This window comes from Mastigoproctus giganteus, chromosome 11 (genome assembly GCF_048544385.1).
Source record: "Mastigoproctus giganteus isolate SK-2022 chromosome 11, ASM4854438v1, whole genome shotgun sequence".
Taxonomy (NCBI): domain Eukaryota; kingdom Metazoa; phylum Arthropoda; class Arachnida; order Uropygi; family Thelyphonidae; genus Mastigoproctus; species Mastigoproctus giganteus.
This window is the reverse complement of record NC_143585.1, coordinates 44,854,320-44,881,460: the sequence shown is the minus strand read 5'-3', so window position 1 is coordinate 44,881,460 and position 27,141 is coordinate 44,854,320. Positions and strand designations below refer to the sequence as shown.

The following is a 27,141-nucleotide window of genomic DNA, read 5'->3' as shown; positions in this document are numbered from 1 at the left end:
GGAAGTGATTTGTAGAGCACTTCCGTATTTTGAACTTCTGAGATGGTTTCGACTTATTTTTCTTCTTTCTTTTTGTCCCTTTCGCGTGTCTATATGTGCGGTTGACACCTGATATTCTCAGTTTGCTTTCATTTTCACTGTGTATTCGATTTATATCGAATCCCTTGAAAAGAAGAGTGTGCCACGAATTTCCGTCATTGAGTTTGGAATTTCCTTCTCCTCTGTATACAACCAAATATATCTGCTTATTATTTTTCAACAATTATTTACCTACAAGATTCAAGGTTTGAAACAGGTTCCAGTTGATGGAAAAATCAATAATCTAAGACTTCACTTTTGAGTCAGGTTGCACTGTTGTTTCCAGCAATGGCTACATCAGAGATACTGAAAAATGTGGAACACCAGGAGGTGGATAGAGCTCTTACACATACGATACGACTTTCACTATACAGTGAAATGTACAGTTTCCCTATATATTCCTTGTTTAGAAACATCAAAGAAATTTCTTGTAAAATAATTACTTGGAAGATCCTTGAGACCGGCTATAAAGAAGAAAAAAAAAAAAATCCCCGAGTGTGATAAATATCACTACTATTTTAACATTAAATAATGATACCAAAACTATATATACTTATAGTATAATTTTAAATATAATTATATGTATACGTAAGCTTATAAAGTTACACTATATACCCAAGATTATATAGTATAATATATATTAATAATAATTAATAATAATAATAATAAACATAAACTTAGACGGTATACCTAAAAGAATAGGTATAAAATTATACTACAGTTTATACGTAATTATACTAAGAATAATTGTGGTATTCCTATTCTTGGTACAATTAATAATTCTACTAGGAATAATTACGAAGATTTAAACTGTTAAATGTTGTTTAATGTATTAATAAAATAATAAAATTTAATAAGTAATCGTGTTTGAGTATTCAGAAGATCATACTTTTCCATAGTAACAAATATTACAGTATAATACTGATTTTATTTTAGTATTATATTGTTATTATCATTTAAAGCATTTACGATTTATTGTTATTATTACCTCTGAAAATGTTCATGCATGCATAATTTTATTAAATAAACAATATTTTTTAAATAAATCCATAGTTTTCAAATTTCTCTTACTTTTATTTCTACGCCGAATAAAAATCCCTTTGAAAAACTGAATAAAAATTTTCACTAAACATTTTTTTAAATTAAAAATTCTTATTTTCTCAATTTTAAATTAATAAATTATATCGTATTACAGCTATATGTTACGTTTAGTAAAAAAATGTAACAGAATAAATATATCATGAAATAAATAATGAAAACAGTCGGTTAATTAAAAATTAAAAAGTAGTAAGTTCCCTAATTAAAAATTAAAAAGTTCCCTAATTTTTTTTGGGTTCCCTAATTTTTAATCTACGTTTAACTATAAAGATAATCCGTTAATTTTAAAATTATTTTTTCTTTCAGAACCTATAGACATTCAAATACACCAGTATATTTAAAGCAGTTAACTCTTTAATAAAAAAACACGAATAAAAAAATATATAACTTTTGTTGTTTCTGTGAAATGGTTCATTCACGTTGATTTATTAAGCAAATTTATTTTGAGTTTATTTTTTCCTGTACTCCATTTTTCGTGAATAAAGTACTGTTTACAACTTATAATGGGGGATCTCTCATAAAAAATAACGTCTTCCGGATACAGCTTATCTGTAGAGTGCTATTAATAATACTTAAACGAGGTCCTTCCAAGTTACACTGTTTATTTGGGTTCCCTATTTTTTTTTTTTTTTTAATTCCTTATTACTACCCTTCGAGCCCCAAGATCGGCCATTGTATATTATAGTTTGTTTTACACAAATTAATTTACTTCTCTCTCTAATGCCTAAAATATACAGCCATAAATAACCTCAATAGTTAAGTACTGATCACCTAGCAACCCGCGTGCTCAGGAGTACGTTAACACTTTCCACCGCCCGGAAATAAAAAAGAATTGCGCCCGTTAGTTAAATTTAGTTGTTTGCTCAGAGTCATTTAGATAATGCTAGCAAAAACCTATACAGCCAAAGCTGCTACAAACAACACGGTTAATTCTTTTAACTTTAGAGAAATTTTAATTACAGTTTTGCAAGCTAGATGTATTGCTCCCGAGGTTATAGGATACTAGAAAAAAACGATAAAAAAGATGCATGAAGGGAGTATGTTTAAATAAAAAAATATATTCATTAATTAAGCATTTTTTCTATGTTATGTTACACCAACAATCTTGTGCTCTTAATTATTCAGAGATAAATAACCAAATTACAGAAGATTATACACTTCGTTTTTTGTTTGAAAACAAAAACTAGTCTCGAACAACTAAATTGAAAGGGTTTTCGCATAAAAATACGCAAAACATACATTAATCCAGTCTGTTTATTTATTTTTGCCCAAACATACATTAATCCAATCTGTTTATTTAATTTTGCGCAATAATCCAATCTGTTTATTTATGCGCAAACGTTCTGTTTATATTTACTTATTTCTATTTCTATTGTGTTTATGCACTTACCCTTCTTGTTTTCCTACTTACCGAACTCAAAACAACTACTCTTTTGAATGACTATTGTGCTTAATTTTAATAATGTTAATAGGTATTTTAAAAAGAGAAAGGTGGCTTAAAACACTAGTTATATTTAATAAGAAATTTTAAATTTAGTTCCAATTTCTTAATATTTATTTATTATTTAATAAATGCTTATTAACTATATAAGAATATTCATATTTAATATTTAATTTTAACGAGGTAACTGAAAGTATTGGTGCCCTGTTTGACTTACAATTTGTTTTAGCATTTAAACTTCGGCCAATTGACTTAACAAAATTAGATTTTTGCAAGTTATTCTCCTGAGGCTATGGGATACTAGGAAAGAAAAGGATGCATGCAGGGAGTGTATTTTTTAAAAACAGTATTTATTAATTAAGCATTTTTTTCTATAATTTCTGTCATATTACACCGATAATATTGTGCTCTAAGTTATTCAGGGTTAAATAACTAAATTACAAAAGATTATACAATTCATTTTTTCAATAAAAACAAAAACTAGGTCTCATAAGCTAAATTGAAATGGCTTTTATATAAAAATGTGCAAAATATAGCAACCGGTTTTAAGTATATAAAAAGCAAAAAGGTGGTTTAAATCACTAGTCATATTTAATAAGTAAATTTGAAATTTCCTTTAAATTTCTTACTATTTATTTATTATTTAATAAATGCTTACTAACTGTATAAAATATTTATATTTAATATTTTAATTTTAACTATAACTGAAAGTAATTGCGCAGTTTGACTTATAATTTGTTTTAACAATTAAACTTCGGTCAAGTGAATTATTAATTCAATCAACAAAATTGCGCGCATTTTATTCAAACTAATAACGCGTTCAATAAATTTCGAAGTACAGTACGTCACTAGTCAATCGCTGTTAAAAGTTTGCACTTCTGATTTTGCTAACCATTGTCGAAGAGAATTTTTCCAGCACATTGAAAGAGCTGAAAGTTGTCTCTACCTAAGGTACACTGGTGTAACTGTGTGACCTTTCTGGTACTTTACTCTGCACGGAGAAACACGGGACAGGAAATTAATTGAGCAACTGTACTGAACTGACTGGAAGAATTAGATTTGCCGCCTCATTTTTCTACACCTAGTGTAATGGCTTGCTAGACAATGTGGAAATTTTGTTAGCAAGTGAGTAAATGTTTTGGGCCGTTCATCGAGGCTTTCTCGCCATCCCCTTATTTCTTCCCCCCTTTTCATTGCTTTTCTTTTCAGCAGAGTACAATAAATCAAATTATTTCTTGTTTAAGTGGTGTTAGTTGCAATAAAAACTTTGTTTCTAGCTACTTCCTTATATACAGAATGATTAAAAGAAGAACGGTGGTTTCAAATTGACTTCAAAGAGAGAAAAAGATCGAAATCATTATCCACACTAGTTAACAATCTTGTTCGGTGTAACAGAAATGAAATTTAATTTCAAACTCTTTTAATAACATTATTTGATAGAAAGCCCAGTTGCTTCCGAGCTCCATCTAGCGGATGTTCGGAACTCTGTAGAGTTCAGAACATCCGCTTTTGGTAGAGCGGATTGCATTTTAAAGCAGAGGATTTTTTGTTATATTAAAATCGAAATTAAAATAAATATTAATTTTTTTGGAATTCTGCTCTTTTATTACAATTAAAAAAAAAGAACTTCAAATGAATGTGTTTGTTAAGGTTATAAAGAACGTTTTCATGGCTATGCATCCGTAATTAGTAACCTGTATTTTTGCAATATTAGCTAGTGCATACTTCCAAAGATTGCTAAAGTAACTTCAAAATGCCTTCATTGGACTCTACTTTATAGTTGTCAAATCAATTTATGCCCAAGGAAATATCTCACAAGGGACCGTAAAAGAGAGCAAGAAATTAAAATTAGATTGTTGCTAGTTTTAAAATAACGCTGCATCCTTAGGAAAATGTAATCATCTTTGGAGTTAAATCGATATTCTTCACAATGAACTCGGGCTCTTATTTTTATTTACACCCCACACATCGGTTATAGAGGACTCAAGGGAACCTCATAACTTATGGCTTTTGAGGATCAACCGGAGCTTTCTCTATTCATCTCATTACTGTGGTTAAGAGTTTGTAGCCTCTGGTAAGTATATTCCCTCTCCTGAGGGCCAGGGCAGTCCTTCAGTAATGTGCAGAGAAAAGGTGGCTGCTAAGATTAGTCTTGTCTGCATTCTTCACCCCCCTCTAATCTTTGCGTCCATGGAAACCCCAATTCTTACCGCTTCTTAGGTTTCTAGATCCAACTTGCACACATAATGGATGATAAAGTGGTACCTTTTTTTTTTTATATAATTTCACAACGCTTCGGTGCCTCATCGTTAGGTACACCAAAGGAGAACGCCGGGCGCACGTGTTTAGAAATAACTGGTGATTGCAGGGAAGGAGAGTGAATAGAAAATGAGGTGATGCTATCGTTTGAGACAGTCATCAGATTATAGAGGGCAGAAAGCACAATAATTGGATGGCTTTCGCTAACTACCGTCGAAGGAACTGGTCAAGGAAGAGGCGTGTCTTATTTTCTGTCAAGTCGAGGCTGATATCAAGTCTCTACATATCCCCCGAACTCATCAGCCAACCACCCACACATGGTACTTTATTTTAAATTACTTCGAATTGTGCTCCTTTCGATGTTTTTCAAAGATCATCGAAATTACTAGTGCATTTACTGTAACCATGACAGTAAACGAGCGAGATTGGTAAATAACATTTTTATGAAACAATAATTATATGATTTAAATATAATTTATTAATCTTACATAATACTATATTTTTCTTCTCAAATATCGTCTTTTCTTGTTATAAATGTTTTCTCGATTTTTATTTGTACACCATACCGAATAAATTATTCATTTTTTTATTAAAAGAGGCCGATTTCTAATAAATGGCTTCATAATTTATAGCAAATTTTATTTGTTTTTATAAGAATTTTTAAGTGTTTAATAATAAACATCAGCGTACCAAAAGTATTTGAACACCATCATGTGTGTAAAACGACAGAAAATTAATAAGCTGTTCGCCTAAATTTGGTCCCAGTGACAGTTCATCGTGGAATAATTTGCACCAGTTCCGTGTAATAATACGTTCCCCCATAAAACATTCAGGAATTTGCGTGCATTCTTCCTCCAGAGCATGCTAGTTGAACGGTAGAAGAGGGGCGGCGTAGAAGAGTCGTGATGTAAAATTTCAGTGGAACCCAAAGAGGTATTCATTCGGATTCAGGTCTGGATATTAGGCCAGCCAAGAAAATCGTTAGAATTCGTTTCTCCTCAAACCGGGTATTTATATTGCTCGCTGTTATATGGAATGGAGCGTTGTCGTGATGGAACATGAAAGGATCCATCTCCACAGAACTGCTAGAGTGTGGTGCCAATTGTCCAATTCAGTATTGATAATTTTTATACTATAACTAATGATTCGAGTCTAAACCATGAGAAGCTACCAATCCAGCCTAACCTCGCTTCCTCCTTCTTTTCTCCAGAATTCATTTCTCCAGACCCACACGCAACCTGAGGACTGTGAAAGCAAATTGAATGATTTGAGGAGAAATGAATTCTAACGATTCTTGGTTAGCCTAATATCCGGACCTGAATCCGAAGAATTCAGGTCCGGATACCTTTTTGGGTTCCACTGAAATTTTACATCACGAATCGGAAAGTATCTATTTCCGCTGTTCATGGTCCAAAAATATGGGACTGATACCATTGCGAACGACATCTGGCTTTCGTTGATGTGGTGTGGGGTTTGTGAACAGCAGCTCAGCGATAAAAACCCATGCCATTCAACTCCTTGATCAAAGACGCACTTTAAGGACATCTGGGGCTGCAAAGTGACTCTTTCCAAGGATGGCACTCGGCTCGGTTTCACCACTTTCTCTCTCTCTCTCTCTTTTTTTTTTTTTTTTTTTTTTTTTTTTTTTTCTACCCGAACGTTTGTACACACCCACATCGTCTTCATTCTTCCATCTTTCAAGTGTTATCACTGTGTGATGAGAAACACGTTTGTTGTGAAATTATAGGGAAATGTGGCAAGTTGTATGTTGTTACAGTATATTGCCAGCCATCAGAAGGAATGGAACAACATATAAAGTATTTAGATAAATTATATGAATTAGTTGGCTCTTGTAATGTAGTGGTTGCCTTGGATTCTAATGCTTGTTCTCCATTGTGGGGTAGTGATGTATCCAATGAAAGAGGAGTGATGCTGGAGGAATTCATTGCTGCCTCAGGTATGGAGGTGTTAAATGTGACAGGACATGCTCCTACTTATTCCACGGTACATGGACAGTCATATATTGATTTAACTTTGGCGTCTACCTCTATTGTGGATAATATTAGAAATTGGAAAGTGATAGAACATCATACTACTAGTGATCATAATAGCATCTCTTTCTCCTGTGTTATAAATGATTCAGTGAGAATATTGAATGATATTGATAGATTTATGGATAAAACTGCAAGGTGGCCCAAGTTTGAGCAGGTGTTTTTGAGTAGAATTAATGAAATAAATTGGGTGGGCCTGACATCAAATGATTATGTTAAACAATTAACTGTTATTTTAAATGATGCATGTTCTAGTAGTATGAAGAAAAGGTATAAGGTTAATAGGCCAGTATTCTGGTGGAGTACTGAATTATCTGAAAAAAGGAGAGAGACTTTTCGTTTAAGAAGAAAGTTCCAGGCTGTAAGAAGAATTGGAGATTTAGATTTGTGTGAGGTGTATAAAAATATGTATAAAGCTTGTCGTAAAGAATATGTTACAGCTATCTGTAAAGCTAAACAGAATAAGTGGAGGGAATATGTGAGCAAACAAGGATCTAGGGATCCATGGAATTCTATTTTTAAATTATTAACTAATAAAAGAAGCCTATCGGAAATAATGAGCACTATTGGCAATGAAAATAGTCAAACTTTAACTTGGGAAGAATCAGTGAACAGGATATTGGACGATCTCTTTCCAGATGAAAATGAAGAAGTCAGTGAATTAGAAATAGATGGTCAAAATATTGTTGTGACACCAGAAGAACAGTTTACGTTAGAAGAGTTGACAACGGCCATGGGCCAGGCGAAGGATGGTAAATCGCCGGGCCTAGATAAAATAGAAGTTTTGGTTATGAAAAGATCTTTTCAAATGGCTCCAGAATTATATTTAAATCTGTATAATCGATGCTTAGAAGAGGGTGCCTTTCCGGATGAGTGGAAGAAAGCACAGATAAAATTACTTATAAAAGGAATAGATCGTATGCTTAATGAAACTAGTACATATCGTCCAATTGCCCTCCTCTCTGTTTTGGGCAAGATATATGAAAGACTATGTATGAACCGTCTTATGATGAGGTATGATTCAAGAAATATGTCATCACAAAACCAATATGGTTTTAAGAAAGACTCATCAACTGAAGATGCGGTATATAGATTGCTTCAAGCGGTGGAGGACAGTGAGGAACGGTATTGTTTGGGTGTATTTATTGATTTTAAGGGTGCTTTTGACCACTTATGCTGGGGAGGCATCATGTCTAGAATTAAAGAAGTATGTACAACAAAATTATATAATGTATTTAGAAGCTACTTTTCCAATAGGGAAGTAGTAGTTAAAACAAGATATACAGAGATAACTAGGAAAGTTAATAAAGGATGTCCACAAGGCTCGGTGATTGGCCCCTTTGCGTGGAACATGGTCTTTGATGAATATTTAAATGAAGAAATGCCTGGTGTCACAAAGATAGCTTATGCTGACGATCTGGTAGTGATGGTTCAGGGAAATTCCAGATCTTCCATAGAAAGCAAAGCAGAAGAAGCTTTGAGAACATTAGAAATATGGACAAGGAAACATAAATTGCAGGTCTCAAAGGAAAAGACGGTTCAGATGTTGCTCAAGGGAAGACTAAGCATGAATAGAGCTCCTACTGTACGGCTGATGGGGAGTGCCGTTCGATATGCACAAGTAACAAAATATTTAGGCTTAATGATTGAAGAACGTTTGTTCTTTACAGAACACGTTAAGTATTTAAAAGTTAAAATTAAAACCTTATATGCCAAGCTCCGGAGGGTGATTAGAAGAGATTGGGGTATAAAAGGTAGAGGCCTCAATCTGTTATATGATTGTTTATTTTCACCTATAATGTGTTATGCTGCCGGGGCTTGGGTTCATAGGATTGGGAATAAGGTTATTCAAAAACACCTAGTACAAGCACAAAGATTTGCATTACTAGGGATTACTCGGGCATGTCGGACGGTGTCCACAGAGGCCTTGCAGGTAATATCAGGTAGGTTGCCAGTCCAGTATGTAGTATTAATAGCTGGAGTTGGATATCTTACTAAGCGAAACATCAGGAAGACAATAGTAAGAATAAGAACTTGTCCAGAACCAGGAAAAATTTATACAAGAGCAGATGTTAAAAATGAAAAGAACAGAGTTTTAGAAGAAGTTAAAATTAGATGGCAAATGGAATGGGAAACATCTGAAAAAGGACGACAGACCTTTATGTTTTTGCCGAGAATTAATATAATTGATGTTAAAAGAAAGTTGTGGCAACAGTTTGGTCTTTGTTCTACGTTTTTGTTAACTGGACATGGATTGGCATTAAGACTCTTTCAGCTTGGACTTAAAGAAAATGGGTTGTGTAAATGTGGAGAGCTTGAAACATCTGAGCATGTTATGCTTGACTGCAATTATTATGTTGACTTGAGAATGGAATTGGAACTATCAATTGGCTATCTGGAGAAAGAGAGACTCCATGTTATGTTCACTGATAAAAGGTTATTTACTTATTTTAATAAGTACGTTTCGGAAGTCTTTAAAAGAAGATTTAGATTGCTGGGTAGTAGAGGCACGCCTCCAAGTGGCAGGGATGTCAACTCATCCAATTAGGATCAATGGATAGAAAATCAAAGTTGATTATCCTTGCATGAGGCTAAGTGGCCAGATAGGAATTGTTTATTGTTCGGTTATTATTTATTTATTTATTAACAAAATTGAATTCTAAAAGTTAGGAAAAATCCCATTCTCTGACATTACCGCGGATAGGCTACGGCCTCGGTAGCGGATTCGGCGAATGGAGGTTAAAATGTATTCTTCCATCTTTTCACCACATCGGCCATGGTCCAATTTGGAGATTGAATGATTATTATGATGGCATCCATCGATTAAACCTCTTTATAATCCATAAGGGCCTTCCCACGACTTATTAAATCAGACGGATTTCGAACTTTACGAGTTCTTTTCTTTCGAGCTCTAACTACAACGATAAATCCGGCATTTGCATAACGCGACTTATCTTGTACCTAACTACAAGTACCACTACGGGAGAATTCTCTTTCTAACTGTAGAGGGGTTGTAAAGGTCTTAAATGTTTAAAATAAGTACAGAGCAGTTAATTCCAATGCATATTTTTCTTCATAAATGATGTCCGACAGGGTTGTGGCCCAGATCGGTAATTCAGAAACGCGTTGTTTTTGCGAGATAGTAGAGGTTGGTTAATTTTCGTTTCCAACCTCGTTCCATTTTAACATTACGATCATTTCTTTGAATCTGACAGCAGGGATAACCACCGAATGGAAATTGGACTGTTAAGAGAAGCAAATGACCCAGATGGCAATTTGTCTCCCGTTATTTGGAGAATTTGTAAAAGTGTCAGCCGCTGTTTCTCCTTCCGCGTGTGGTGTTATACTTAGGGCGTATCCGTTTTTATGGTAAGCCATTATTTTGTGGTTTCCTCTAGAGGTACTACCTCATTATATTGTGGTCGAATTAGTGTAGAGAAAGGTGAGATAATCCTGTAAAAGCAGGCAATGAGGGCTCATGAATTTGGCTTTCCCAAGTAATGATAGGTTAATGCTCTGATGGTACTTTTACTCTCTCTCTATCGAAATTACTTTCCTTTATTAGTAGTACATAGCGATTCAAAATACACGCAGAAATAGAATAAAATTAAAATACATTTTTCCACTTCGTACAGTCCGACTTATCCAGTTTACTTCGGATTATCGAGACTTCTCTGTACTGTGTATGCGTATTCTTGTTAAATTTGTAAGCTGAGTTGGCCTTTCATTAGCACACCTACCTAATACTTCGCGGGGCGCGTCTTTTTCTTGGCATGGACTTTACAAGGTGCTGCAGGGTGTCTTGTGATAGTACCATCCATGAGTTGCACAATGTGTCCAGAAATGCCTTCACATTGTCAGATTGGTGGTCGTGACATTGAATGTCCTTTTCCAGTAAGTTCTAAACATTTTTAATTGAGTTGAGTTTGGATGATTTGGGCGGCCATGTGAGGACGGAGAATTCATTTAAGAATTTATTTCAGGATTCGTTTATTGTCAGAATTCATTTCAGGAACATTATGAAACTAGTAAACAAACTGCCGGACCTTGTGGAATGTCGCGTTGTCTTCTTGACAGATGCCACGGTTGTCTAGATATACTGTCATAATTAAGCGGTGTAGTTGGTCGGCGACGATAGAAAGTAGGCGTTCCTATTGAACTGTTGATTAACGAAGGTCAGAGGACCTAGGGATGCCACGAAAACAGTCCTCAAACCATAACACCACCTTCTACAGCCTGCCGAACGACAATGGTGCATCCAGGTGCTATGGCCTCATTTTTCTTTCTCCAAACGCAGATGCGTCCATCATCGTGAAAGAGTTGTAAAGGATCCATCAGACCAGGCGACAGATTTCTGCATATCGGTGGTTCAATGTTGGGCTGACGTGTCCATGCAAGGGGCAGTTTCTTTTGTCTGTCTCTCAGTGAGCATGGGTACCCCTGACGGCCATCGACTACTATAGCCTACAGGAGCTAATGTTCGGCGCATAGTCTACGTGGATATTAGTGTTGCTACTCCTACATTGTATTGGGTGGTTAGCTGGCCACTGTGCTGCGTCGCTGATGCATTACAAGATGAGACACACAGCACTCACTACCGGCGTCGATCAGAAATGGCTGTCCAACGTGTGACCTCTGCTTGTGTTGTTCGTTGAACCAGTCATAGTAGACCCACCACAGAACGAGACCACTTAACCAAGTTGGTTGTTATCGAGATACTGGCACCTGCTTGTGTTACTTCTACAATCATTCTTCCTCGCAGGCAGTCAAAAACTGATCGCCACGTGTGTGCGAACTACAATATTATATCAGTCGTTCCTGACTTGGGGCCTTCACCAGCATTACGGACCAGTGCTAATTCAAAGCCAACTCAGTGTATATGTGTGTGAAACAGCAATCAGTGCCATCTGACGACCGGTGATTAAAAGAATTGAGGCATCCTTCGAATGTCGGTACTCACTTAACACCATAATAATAGAAGACTAAAATAGAGTTCAACTATTTTAGGATTGTCGAAATAAATGTTTTTATATTTGGATGCAATTGTATATTTGCATCAGAAAAAATTATCAAATGTTATGAAACTTCTCTCATTTCGCAAAGCTTAGAAAACCTCAGTATAGTAAAAGACAGAGTGAAATACAGACAGACAGAAATGAGATTCGGCACGAATATAACGAAAAGATAAAAAGAAAAATAAAAGCGTGTAAAATGACAGATTCACGTGCGATACATTAGCACAGAAAGGAAATGGGGACACATAAAGTAGAGATTTAGTAGTCACAGGAGGAAAGATAAAAATGTGATTCCCATGTTCGTCCTCGTTTCTGAGACACGTCTCCACTTTTATGAACTTGTCTGAATTAAAAATACCCAAATTCCAAATTAACGCGCTAAGTTTATTCGCTTAACAAGCCTGTAAGGTAATTTTATAATACTCCATACCTGCATTATCAAATCCCCAAATACCCTCTCCTTCCCTGTACATTAATAAGCCAGACTGACTATAAAACGATATAGCCACACCCATCTCTCTCTCCCTCTGTCTCTCTCCATTCGGCTTCCTGCCAAGGGTACCTTATCTTTGTTGCTGTAGCTAGAAATAGCTGCGGGGGTGTTGAGAACAGCGTGTGCGTGTTTAAGCAAAACTTTCAAGTTCTCGATCTCTTGCCGTCCCTTCTTAAACCAGCGGGGGTGGAGAATTTCAACCTTCCCAGAGTTAATGTATCCGATTAAAGAAATTGCACTTTATGAGAGTGTGGGTCTGTCCATGATGATCGGATAAAAATGAATTATCTGCGTGGAAAGGAGCTTATCACTTTGTGGCATCTTTGGTATTAAGCGATGTCTAAGGTGAGGTAAATATTAGGGCCAAGGTGGATATTAAAGAATACGTAGAGGTTCGCTTTCGGGAAAAGGAGTGACCTAACTAACCGAGTGACACATTTTACGAGTCCAGTCACAAACCAGGTCTGAGTTTAAGTCTGACATTAATTTGTATAGCGTATTATGGATGACAATCTGCTTTTGAGTTGCCTAGTTTGGCACATTTCCAGTTTACAAACCAACACAGTCTCGTCCATAGATATTCTTCTATTGACGAGGTTCCTGACTCTTTGTGCTTTTTTTATTTTAATTTTTAAAGCTTGTTAGTTGTGTTTTTCATTTATTAGAATATTCGAGGGTTATGAGGTGTTCGTTTTATCCTTTTCATTTTTCGTGTTACTTGGCTTTGTGCAAATTTAAATTCAGGTTAATTTTTTTGTTTCATCTTTTATTGAAATCAATAGTTCTTTTGTTAAAAAATAGAACATATAGTTCTTATACATTTAATATATATAATAAATATACATTTAATTAAGCATCGAATCATCTCATTGGTTGATTTTGCTATTGTTCAAAATCCATCTCCCAAACAAAAAATGAAAGGCTAAATTATTTTGCGAGATTTATAGAGCCAGAAATCGGTTTGTTCAAAGACTAAAATTCAATATGGTGTGTCGACGTTTTCATGGCAGTAAATAAAAAGGCGTACCATTCTTTATAGGATTTAGTAAAATAGTTTAAATGAGATTTATTAGAAAATAAATCTGGGAAAATTGGACCGCATACTTTCTGACTTTAATGTGACTAATGCAGTAAGGAGACCAAACTTGAATAGGATATATAGCAAGACGATGACGAAATAATAATAAAACCTAAGTCACTAATTTCTAAGGTTCTTTTAAGAGGACCAGTCCCTGTAAGAATTCGCAGGCAAACTTAAGGTCCATGCACTCAGAAATTGTCGATCCAGGAGGGTAAATTTTGACTAATAATTAGCGAGAACTACAGAGCCCACCCAGGAACTGTCAGGTGGACATGTGTAGTCTTATGTAGGGCAGCCCTTAAACGTTAGTTCAACACCACCATGGTGCCCTGTGATGATACAGAACTCTGAGTTCTGTAAAATGTTGTTTCTGGCTACTTTGCTATCAGCGAACTAAGGAAGTGTCATTTAAAATATGCCAAACAACAGCGGGCCCAAGGAATAGCCCCTGAGGAACACCTCTATTTAATTGAAAGGGGTAGGGAGCAACGCTACTCATACAGCTACGAATGGTTTTAGGCAGCACAAATGCCTTTCCAGTTTAATGTTTATTAGGATTCATGCAACTGCTTGACCTCCCACTGATGTGGTGCCAATTAGCACTCCATATGGTAAGTAGAATAATTTACATATTTGGTAAATATTCATCTTGTAATAATCTGGATAATCACTTGCTGTTTATAATAAAGATTTTTTTCGGACACCCTGTACTTTTACCCTCAAAGATATAAAAACAATTAGTTAATGAGCATTTAAACAAACACTTCGTTGTGGTTGTGAATATTCATTATTAAATTAGAAATTGTTTGAAGATATTTATTATTAAAGATGTGCTGCTGCTGTTATTAAATTCCTAAACCAACTTATTCGGTATTTGCATATCATTACAGATTCTAACAAGTCTCAGATGGATGTCTTCCGTTCCTTGCATCCTTATGCCTATAATAAGTTTCTAAAGACTTAAAACTCTCATAATAAAAGATTTATTCCATGCCGCTTTGAACTTTGTGTTACCATTGTGTTTATAATTTGAAATATAACTCTACCGTTTTTTATTTTTCCTTTTGGACTTAGTGTACATAATGTCACGAGTCTCTCTTTCTCCCAATCCCATGTTTCAAAGTTAAGCCATTCGCGAGCAAGTCAGACTGGCGTTATTCCGTTCTGATGATGCAACCACTTTATTTCATCTCCCTCTAATTCGCTTAAGATTCAGCACGGTTTGGTCATGATTGAAGTACGCTGAGGGCCCACAGTGAGCTTAATCGCATTACAGAAGATTAAGATGAAAATCTCGAACATGCAGGGTGGTGGAAAGATCCGCTACTCATATGCAAAATAGCTCAGTTACATATTACTTGCCTCCTGCTGCATCGCCTCTCGGTTCCTATAATTAAATGTTCGTTTAGATATTCTTGGGTTAATTACTGTATCTAAGTAGGTGTGAAACTATAGACTAGCTACAACGTGGTCCAAATAATTATCCTCATAAGACCGTTATAGAAACTCATGGCTCAAAGAACAGAAGCAATTTGGAGAAATTACGCAGAGACCAAAGTCACATATCACAATCTACAGAAAATCAAAGAGGAACAATACTCTCGTTGCCAAGACAACCAAACTAAGTCAAGAGAAGAGTAGTTGGGAACGGATTTTGACAAGAAAGATGTAGAATGGAATAAGCAACATTTAAGCGCATTGAACTCAATAGTTTAAATCCCTAGCGAATAAATATCCGCAATACCGGTAGTTTATAAACGCTAAGGATATCCGAAGCGTTTATAAATTACCAAATTATATAAAACTTATGTATTTCACGTCACTTCATGGTTCTGCATTTATGTTGATAGAAGAAGTTATAGAAGTTCATTTTATTTCATTTTTTAAAGAGGAAATGTGATTGGGATGTCCAAGTTAATTTCATAGTTTTAATGACATATTGAAATAATACATTTAAAAAATAATAATAAATACAAAATGCAAATACAAATTTGCATCTGATCAAATCAGAGTGATAAAATAGCAACTATGGGACGTAGTAAAGATATCAAATGGGAATGATTTGTAGGAGATCGTGCGTTGGGTGCTTCCCTATCGGAAATTACACATCTTTTCGGTTGTTCACGTCCTACTGTGGTTAAGATGTACAAATAATGGTGTCGAACAGGTCACACCACCTCCTGCTGACAGACCTCTAAAAGATTACTCAAGATGGATGTTCGTGGTAAGGAAGGGTGCAGCGCATGGTACAGGTTCAAACGTCAGGTCACTGTGCGACAGTTGACATCGCAATACAATATGGATAATGTAAGAACAAGTCCCAAATGACGATGTGCCACTCACTCAGACGTAGTATGGGGTTCTATAGCAGACGACCCAAGAGACACCCTCTCTTCATCGCTGATCGTCGTCGACGGCGAATGCTGCGCTGTTAACAACGCGCTGGTTGGATACTGGAGGACTGGAAACGAGTGTACTGGTCGGATGAGCCCAAATACCTGATGCAACACGCCGATGGAAGCCATCTTGTGTGGTGCAAGCAACAAGAGTCCATGGACCCATCGTGCACGGTGCCCACATCCAGGATGGTAGCGGTAGTACGTGGCATGTTTTGCTTGCAATAAGTAGAACCACTGGTGCATATGGACCAACGTTTCACTGGTGAGATCTACCGTCAGCTCTTAGGAGACCATGTGGGCTCTGCTGCCATGTTGCATTGTTTTCTTGGATCTTCCAGAAACGGGACCTTCCAAGATGATAATGCGCCGTGTCATCGGGCCTGCACTGTGCACTAGTGGTTCGAGGAAGACTGAAGATATCGCCCATCTTGATTGGCCTCCAAATTCGCCTGATCTAAAGCCAAGCGAGCAACTGCGGGATGTTTTGGAAGGAGAAGTGAAGCGTATGGACAAGTAGCCTTCATCAATTCCGACACTATGGAAAACCTTACATGCAGCATGGCTGCAGATTCCTACGGACTCTAGATGTCTCCACTAGATGCCTGAAGCCATCTAGTGGAGTCAGTGCCTAGGCGAACAGCGGCTGTTATCCGTGCGAATGGTGGTGGTATTAGTAAGTTGGTCATAATTCAGTGATCAATGAATGTATATTATAATTTTAAATTTCTTTCTTTAGAGAGCGATCTGTTCTTGCAAACTTCAATGGTTATACAATGGTTACGCTATAGCACTTTCTTGAGCTGGTGACCACTATAACGTCAATTAAGAACACTTCAAAGAGAGATTGAAAGTGCCCAACATGAAGAAATGTATGCTTAAAATCTATGGTTAATCTCTATCATAAATAGCGACTTACTAAGCGACACAAACAACAGATTAATATCTCATTGCATTCTCCTTTTTAAAAAATACTTTAATATGTAGAATGTTCTCAATAAATCTTAAAATATTTATTTGCATATTTTATTTTACAAATATACCTGAATTAAGTTGATGATGTTTTTATATGCAGTGAACTCGTTAAAATCCAGTACCTCAGGGACTGGGAGGAGTCAGATTTTAAAGAGGTATACCTGGTGCTTGAGCAGTTCTTGAGCAGCTCATTTCAATGAATATTAAGCACTAACAACTGAACTTATTTACATCTGTAAACATTCAAATGCATGCCTAATATTAGTATCAGAGAAAATATCAACGAATTTTGTATTGGAGTTTAAAAAATGAACTGTTCTTCTTAAGGAATAATTAGGTCGCTGCAATTTTTAACAATTTAAGAGGCTTTCTGATTTTATTATTGCAGAAATTCAATCAGTTTCTCATGCAAATATCGGAAAGCTTTATTTTGGTCCCCATAATGACTATAGCAGAGAGAAAAACAACAGGCATTTCAAGGTCGCTCGCTAAACTTTCTGTTCCATAGCGATAGTCCTGAATGTTTAACTCTTCTTCTAATAATCGAGAACTCTTATACCACGAATTGCAGAGATACTTTGAAACTAAATGATATCAGTAAAACTACTGACTCCCAAATTTCCAGGGGCAGTCTATGGATTTGGCTCTCAGTCTGGGAAACTTTTTGTCCCCAATTATTAGATTGTGGTCCTGGAAAGGCGACTCATTAAAAACCAAATCATCACCTACTTGATATTACTCTCTTTCCAGTTCGGTGCTCTGCACGTTACAAGGGGTTCTCTCCAAATGATTAACGATGGCATTTGCTTTAGAGCCAGCTGGATTTAAACCTTCATTAATGCAATAGTCTTAATGCTCACAGCAGAACAAACTGCCTTCATAACGAGTTACACTGGTATGGCACATTTACATTTACCTCTAATGTCGCTAAAGGTTAATAGGCCATTTAGCCACTGCATCATCTTTTAAAGAAATGGCATATTAATCTTTAGAGATGTTATTTATTCGGAAGCAGTACAGTATTATGGCAACTCGTTGTGAGGACAAAGTTTGCTGTACTGCGAGAATTACAACCATTTAAATTCTATTAAGAGCTTCTAACTCCATTTAATTTTATAATTTAATTAATATTATTATAATATGACTAAATTTTTACTTTTGGGGCAAATAGCACGAACTTTCTTCATGCCCCATTGAGCTAAGGAGACCGGATTAAAACTGCACTAGAAGGAGCATTCTTTGTAAAAATAAAAGAAAAATATTATTTACTTTTCACCAGTGCCTTTGTCTCTTCAAATATTTTTTTCTCTCATATACAATTCTTTTGCAATTTCAATAAATCTTCCCCCACTGCCTCTCTGTGACTCTCTCTGCTCGAATCTCCCTCTTTTATCCACCTCTTACTAAACTCGGTCCATTAAAGCATCACTAACCGGTTCTTGCTGGTCCGTAAATCAGGGCGCGCGACATTTCTGAAGTGATTTTCGGGAAACTCCCCAACTTTCAGGGTTAAGCCTGCTGTGCATAACACGAGCCATTTCACCAAATGTCCTATCGGGTTTATATGATCATCTGGGGTGGCAGATGTGACAGGCTGAGCATATAACTGTCAGCTAGTGGTGATGGTATGTCATAGAACTGGCTTTACTCCTTGAGATATGGGCCATATATGACAGGAGAGTGGTGCTATCGAAGTCTTTTGTACCTAACTTCTGACCTAACGTAGAGGGTAAAAAAAAAAAAAAAAAGGACAAAGATGGAAATGGGTGATAGAAGAAAAATTGGATTAACTGTTTTGGTATTTTTAAAGGAAGTGGGACTAAAAAAAAAAGGGGGGGAGGAGTCGCAATTTATTTTATTTGTTTAACTTATGCGCGTCTGTAGGTTATGAAGCTCGTGCGAGTAGTTTCCCTAATACACAGACCCATCAGGAATGAACGGTGCCATCGCTACTCAAGATGTAAAGTGACCATACGGCTGGAAAAGAGTGTTCACAATAAAACTGAAGGGCGAAAACAAAATCTCCAAGAAATGATAGTTTATAGTCGTTTTTCTAAATGGGACTATTTTTAACACGACATAAATCCAAGGGAACTTTGCTGGAAAGTCTACTTAGAATTGCCTTAGATAAATTCAACTTTTAACTTTTCGAATAAACTTTGAACTCATTTCCAGCGACATCTTCATCCCCATAAGTCTCTAGGATGCTGCATCTGCTGCTGCACGAATAAAAGAGTACTTTATTCCCGAACCACCAAGAAAGAGTAAAGAGTAAATACTGGATTTTTCTTCAAAAAATCCAGTAGTTTTATTAATTTTACAGGTTGTTGAAATAAATACAAACAAGCCTTCGTCAATTATTTACAACTTTTTATCCCAAAATGAGACGAATGATTTATTTGTCTATAAAAATCGACTGGATTTTTAAAGAAAAATAATTAGGTGAAAAAGAAATCATAGAGGCAAGAAAATACGATGAATTTATTTTTTTTTAAAAAGCAACGTAGATTTATTCCATCGCTATACCAGATGCATTGAATTACAAATTTGTCCAACCATATTCAAGTTATCTTTCTTTACTTATCCAAAATTTCTTTCACATTCGCTGCCGTCTATCGTTTCAGTATTTGGCGAGAGAAAATCTTCTCGCTTCTCTCTCTCAGAGGATCCATTAGTCGTGGTATGGCCAAAAACACAGAGCAGAAATAAGCGTGAATGAAAGTTTCGTCTATAATTAAGTCTCCGTGAAAATTAAACGAATTATTTTTTTTTCCCCTCCCGGGTCTTTTGTCTTCTTTTTCTACGCTCTGAAATGCACGCGTCTCATGCATGTAAGGGTACGTGGGTGGCATCGCAAATACCCTTTGAGCCAGCAAAGATTTTTCGAAGGAAATGGGAAAAGAGCAACGCAGACAAGGGTGAGAAGTATTAATTAGGAAATTTGCAGAATTAGAAGGCGTCTCGAAGCGACGCGGTTTTTTCACCAGGGAGACTTAATACGTCCATGGGTGTAGTCAGAATCAAGTGTTCGTAATGACATCGAGAATGGCCTCATTATAATGGTCCATTTACTCGAAGCACATTATGATGCGCGCATATCATAACTCTACTCGTTTCATTATTATACACAAAAAAAAAGCTGGGTTCCAAAGCTGGTTTTTCTCTCAAGTACATTGTTTGTTCGGTTACTCTATTGTAAAGCAATCATTGGAATGAATTATGAGATTTTAAATATACGAGATCTGATAAAATCATCTTTTACTACTCTACAGCTGTACTCACACTGAGCATTTTCTATCTCTCTCAACTATTATAAAGTGACGTCAAACTGGTCACCAGCTCAAGCAAGCGCTGCATGACTAGCCACATAGCTGTGATTTTTTAAGAGCACTTCGCGCTAAATAAATAAGAGATACATAAGAAAGAATTTAAAAAGTATATAGCCTCAGGAAATTAAAAGATATCTGCAAGACTATCTTGTAATTTCATCGAAGTTGATAATGAAGTGCTCTTTAATTCTCACTCAGAACAAATTTACCATTAAAAAAGGGTTGCCTCGGTATTGCACTACTTTCAAACATTCGTCAAAAAAGCTGTTCGATTTACTAAATAAAGATACGTTTTTATATTATTTATACCTTTTAAAATATATTTTTTATTTTTTCACTTACTATCTGTTACAATTATATAATTAATTTTCTCAAGTTCGGGTATTTAAGCAATCGAAAACACATATTCGATTTCAATTCTCTAGAAGGTATTTAAGACATTACAAGTAACATTAGATGCTATCAACAATGTCTTTTCTCCTTCTCAAATGATGATTGGAATGAGAAGATTAGTCTTGGCACCTTACATCAGATACTATCAGTGATTCTTAAGAAATGCTACAAAGGATATTATGAGTTATTACCTTAAAATAACAGCGTAACATTAGCCATTAAGAATAATAATCTACCATATCAGCTTCGCGTTCGGAAATGTCGATATGATTGCCAATATTAAGCGAATGCGTTGTGATAAGAACACTGGAATAAGTTATAATGGCGTCTTAATGTGATGGAACCCTCTTTTTCTTCACTCATAAAACACATTTCATAGATTCTAATCTTCATTTTATATAATTATATTCTTAATTAAAGCAAAACTTCCATTCTGTGAATGTCTCTGCTTGAATAATATCCCGAGCTCGCTTAATTAACTATAAATGTCGGCTTTTAGAAGCAAGAAGGAAAAAAATATCAGATTTGCGTTGTCTTATCTTATTTATAAGTGATTTCAATGAAATCTTGTAATCGTTGATTATATTATACACCATCTAGAAGGAAGAAAAACCAAAACAAACCAATAAAATGAAAAAAATAAATAAAATCATTAAAATAAAGTTATTGTAATAAATATAGTTTTTAGGGAGAGAAGAGAGTATAAATCCAATCTACAGATCTCAGTCTCATTAAAAATATAGTATGGTATGCAGTGCTCAGTGCGCTACCTCATCACTAGAAGTTATGCAATAGTCTTACCACTCATAGAAAAGTTGGGCAGATGAGCTGAGAAGTGGCAACTGAAGTTTAACATTGACAAATGCAAAGTACTGCATATAGGTAGAAGAGGAACGTACCAACTGTCTGGTACTACATTTAGGATGGTAAAAAATGAAAAAGATCTGGGAGTGATTGTGCAGTCAGATATGAAGTTTTCTGAGCAATGCAGACAGGCTGCAAGAGCTGGTTTTTTTTTTGATTTGGTAGTTGTTGGCGCATCGGCTTCTGTGGCCATATTGCACCTCCCAAGGTTTTTTCAGTACTTTGATCCAAGCCCGAGGCGGGAATCGAACCCGCGACCTTTGGGTTGCCGGGCAGGTACTTTACCCACTCGGCTAGCTCGGTCGGCTGCAAGAGCTGGTCATGGGGTTTTGTCAATGATATACGGGAATTTTTCTAGCAGGGAAAAAGGAAGTGATTATCCCTTTGTATAAGGCAATTGTCAGGCCAGGCCTTGAGTACTGCGTACAGGTCTGGAGGTTTCATTTTAGGAATGATGTAGAGATGATGGAACGAGTATAGAGAAGGGCAACAAGATTGGCGAAGGGAAAACGAAGGGGTCCTCTTACTAAGAAAGGCTTAAGTTCTGAAAATTGCAGCGTCTGGAGACTAAGCATCTGCGAGGTGATCTGATTGAGGTGTACAAGGCCTTGAATGGGTTGAGCAGGTTCAGTTCTGATGGGATTCTTCTTCTTGATCAGATTACGAACCTCAGGGACATAAATTCAAATTGAGGAAAGACACTTGTAGATTAGATGTGCTCAAGTTTGCCTTTAGCCAGCGGGTGGTTAATTGCTGGAACAAACTTCCATCTGTCGTTGTAGAAGTTGATAGCTTAAATGAATTTAAGGAGGAACTGGACAAACGTTTAGAGGAAATGGTTGTGTGAAATGTTTTTTTTTTTTTTTGGATCACATGCCTCTAATGCTACAGCAGAACAAACTTTGCCTTCGTAACGCGTTCCCTTGGTTTTGCACCACGTTCAATAAATGGCATCGCCGAAATGCCCTCTGAACGAAAGTAGAAAAAGAGGGGAAAAAAAAAAAAAACAGACAGATCTTTTTTTTTTTAAATGAAAGAAAGTAGTAGTAGAAAGAGCGCATTTGAAAATAATGCAATACCAAGGCAACTCGTGAAAGCAGGGTTTGTTCTGTTTGAGCACATTAACTTGACAGTTAAAAAACCTAAAACGAATTTTCTTCAGAAATCATTAATATTTTTCTCTGTACAGACAAAAAAGATAGAAGAAAAAATATATATAACCATCTTTTCTTCCTTAGTTACTTACAGATGTAAAATGTGAAAACACTATATAAAAGAGAAGAGTCACAAGTGGTTGTTTATTGAAAACAAGGTATTTTAGAGGGATCGTTGGCCTCATAATCTAGCTGAGTCATAAGATACAGTAGATAAGAAAGATATAAGAATCAGAATAAGAATTTCAATAGGAGGAGAACAACAAAGTCATAAAAACAGTAATAGAAAAGAGAAGGATAGAATATTAAAATACGTGGAATTTTCGTAATGGGGAAAGGTATCGCAAAGGACAAAGTCAAGTGGAAATAATGCTATTTTATGGTAGTGTGAGTGTTCAGAGAAACAGAAATCGAAAAAAAAAAAAATTGAAAGAAACCAATCGAAAGAATTCAAACTTTTCTGCATCTGTAAATAGGTACGGTAGCTATACCGATTCTGCAAATGTTTCTTTCTCTTCAGCGTAATGACGTTGGTATTGAATTTTTGGGGTGCTGTGAAGGCTGTTTCTAATAAGGTATCTAAAGCGAATAATTGGATTCGCTAAAAATGTCAAAGCGACTCGTCAAAAGTTGATCACGGAATCTTAATTTTGGAAAATTTCGAGCCATTAATGAAATTAAAAAAAGAAAACAGCGAAGTATTACAGTTAGAAAGCTTCTATTTTAGAAACGTACGAAAAACATTAAAATGACTTAAGCAAATCGACTTTTGTTTTTGACCCCCCCCTCCTCCTTCACTTTTGCCTTCTTCCGCATTCGCCCTTGCGCTTTAATCAAAGATTTAAAAAAAAAAAAAAAAAGAAACAAAACAACGGACGCTCATTTCAGACGCGATCTAATTAAATGTCCTCTCTTTGAACGTAAGAAAAACTTCTACCGGCGAAGCAAAGGGCAGTCACAGAGCGAATTAGGTAAGAAAACAAAACAAAAAAGAAAAAAATTTCTAATTAATGCCGCCATATAAAGACTCAGTCGTTAGAGCATTACATCTGTAGAGACCTTAGGAGGTTAATAAGAGAAAAGGGAAGGAAAGTAGCCTGGTGCCGTTAAACATTAGCTGCCACTCTTATGAACAACACGTATTTAAGGTTAAAGTCTAGAAGAATAATTCCATCCCTTATTAATATACCGTACAAAACACTAATGATATTAAAGATTTTGTAAAGTAGCCGGCCCGAGATAGCGACATCTAACTGAAAATATTTGCACTAGATGAGTTTTAGGGAATAAATCTTCGAACAACCGGTACTTTCCACTTTAGTGGTTAAGGATTAAGTCGGATTTAGAGCTACGATTACTATTATTATTTTGTAAAGGGAAAAATCCTGTCGATGCTGTCACTTCTAAATCGCCTCGTAATGGATGGACTGTAAGTCATCGTATCATTTATCACCTTCTTCATCATTATTCTGTAACATCCGACCATCCAGTAGTTTTATGACATCATCACCGGCATTTCTTATACCCTTTGCTTGAGGGTAACGTATCCTTTCGAAGCACGTATCGGCCACTCTCTGTCCATTCATTTTTCTCGTACGTGGGGCTTCATATTTCTTAGCTTTTATACTCTTCTCCAATCAGTCTACCATGTAACGCAAGTTCCTTATTCTTTGTACAAACAGCTGCTACCTCATCATCCCACCAAGGCATGTCCTAGCTAACTTTCGGCACAAATTTACACTCTCCTCCACACATCTAAAACATATGTCTTGAAGAAAATTGCTCACTTATCTTTGAACGTTAGTTCGAGCTCAGTAAACGCTTAAGCCTGCGATTTTATAAATACGAACTTGTTCTGGTTTCCAGCTAAAAAATAACGTTTACTCTCGATATATCAGATAAAGTTCTATTGGTTGAAATATATCACATTATAAATACACTAACCTACCAGAAGTCGTGGATACCCTTTAAAGTAGTGTAATATAAAAAAATGGCATCGATAAAAGGTTAATCTGCCATTAACCTAAAAGATGTATTTGAAAGTAGTGCAATACCGAGGAAACTCGTTGTGAAGACATTTTTTTATGCACTGAGAGAGCACACACCATTACTTTATGGCACTTTTAGATTATTTATAGCTTGCTGATGATGTGTCCAGATTTCCTGGACGTTATTAACCTCTTCTATACATTATTCATACTTTCTCGTTAGAACTGTATCCTGGTCCATTTATGAATGATTGTATTCACCAACCAGTAAGCAGCTGACAGTTCCGACATAGAAAATCAGGACATTACACGCATTACGAGGAAGACAAAGTGTTTTGTTACCATAACAACAACAACGCGTAGCAATCAAGGTCTACAAAGAAAAAGTGGGAAAAAATCCGATAGACCAAAGGAAGGAGAAATGGGAAGAAAATGTCTCATACGTAAAGGCATGATTGAAAGGATCTAGTAAGTGCAGAAACTGAGGCACCCGCACTAATGAAGTCAATAAAACAGCGTTCTCTGCTTGAGCATATTACTTGCGAAAACCAAAACGTCAAATCGATTCTAACAACCCCAAACACACACAAAAATTTCCCGTCGGGATGGAAGCAGTTAGGCAATGCACCCTAAACAGTAAGAGGGCAACAGGCAGCCGATTCAGCTAAAACATTCGCCCTTTCCTTCTTTTTATATCCCCTAAAGGAACATTGTTTCGAAAAGCCACATATGAATAAAAAAAATATAAATAAAAAAAGGAAAATTCGCAGCTAATTAACATACCTAATCATTACTGCTCATTTTTACTTCAAGATGGAAAACAATAAAATTTTTTAATCTCAAGCTTTTTTCTTTTAGAATCGGAGAAATTCGTGCTTGTTCTTTTCAAAGCAGTCCATTTTTTTTAATCATGCAGTAAAAAAATAAAATAAAAATTATTCTCGTGAGCTATGAATGATTTCATCAAGTTCCCACGCCTTCCAGCAAAAATCACCTCGAGATCCGGAAGTGAGTATCAGCGCATGCGCCAAAAAAAATGCTAATTTTCAAATACGAAACACAGTGAACTGTACCATTAAATCTGACGTTCTTAATATAGAAAAATAAATATATTTTTATATTAAAATGTATTGAAAAATTAATATCTAGTTGCCCTATCTTTCCATCCCATTTAAAATACTATTCAAACATTACTAATTCCATTAAAATGATGAATATGGCTGGTGCATTCTTCCTTTATTTCTTATTAAAGATAAGGAAAAAACTCCTTCACTCTGAAATTTAGAGAATGTTCTTGTTCTCGTAAAAGTTCTCTGTGACCCATTAATTTTCTAGAACAGTCTTGAGAAAGAATTCACAAGCGCTAAAACCATCTTCGCTAGAAAAAAAAGGCAAAAACCAGTTTCTTTTTTAATGTACGACTGCAATCTTAAAAATAAAGAAGTCGTAATATTTCTATACAGGTAACATCATTCATCACTTTTCAGTGAAAGGTATAAAGTCCCGGATTCTTTTCCCTCACAACGCCCAATAATATTTTTTCTCTCTTTCTTTGGGAAAATCCGATAAATGGGGTTATATTCATGTGGATTTTCCTTTTGTTCAATCATTCAATTGTGGAGGTTTCAGTTTTTTTTACTATCCATAAAACATTCTTCGACAGAAAGTTCAGATACAGTATCGTTGTTAAAGAGGATGTGGGTAGAATTATTTTTATATGATTTAATAAATATACAGAAGGAAATAATAATAATAATATTGATTTACACTTGAAAATATCGACTTTTTTCGATCATCGAAAAGAGAAAACTTCAAAAAATGCATTTTTCTGATTCGTTGGTCATAACAACAAAAGTACACTGGTCAAAACAATTAATGGATCACTGCACAATCGATCGTATCGATAATCGATATTCATGGTGGGTCTAATGAGCACAATTCATGAATTGACGTGCAGATGTAAATTACGAAGTCCTCCAACAAATATAGACCTACAATACGAAAAGTGAGGCGTGGATGGTTTCAAATACTTGGCCATGCCACCGATTTTTGAACTAATTTTTCCGGGTGGGTGGGATTTGCTGATACCTCGTAAGGAGGTTCTTATGTTTTCTTTACTTTATGGTCAGTTCTTTCTCATTTTTTTTTTTTTTTTTTTTTGTTTACGGCTAAAGCGAGTGATTTTCAGAACCAGAGGTGGAATTTGAGGTTCCATCAGACTGTGTGATAAGAAATATTACTCATGGTATGATGAGGAGAATGGCAATTGATGATATTCAGGGCATAACCCCGATGGGAAGGGAAAAGTATGTGGTTTTAATTGCAACATTAAAACTAGTGATATGTTTCTAAAGGGTTTTCTACTTCAGGATAAAACTGGACGTGAGCATGGTTGAGAATGCTTGGAAAGTTTTAGCGATCGAAAGATATCCGTTAGAGAGTCCAGGTGTTTTTCGAAGCAGAAAATGTGGGGGTGCGCCATTCCCAATGTGAGGATAGCTGTCAATGTCTTAATATTTTCTAGGA

At 35.8% G+C, this 27,141-nt stretch overlaps 1 protein-coding gene across 1 annotated transcript in view; it reads right to left on the bottom strand.

Moving 5' to 3' along the window:
• LOC150077960 (uncharacterized) overlaps positions 1–27,141 on the bottom strand; it is a 279,555-nt gene that overhangs the window by 62,346 nt on the left and 190,068 nt on the right. The window lies entirely within an intron of this gene.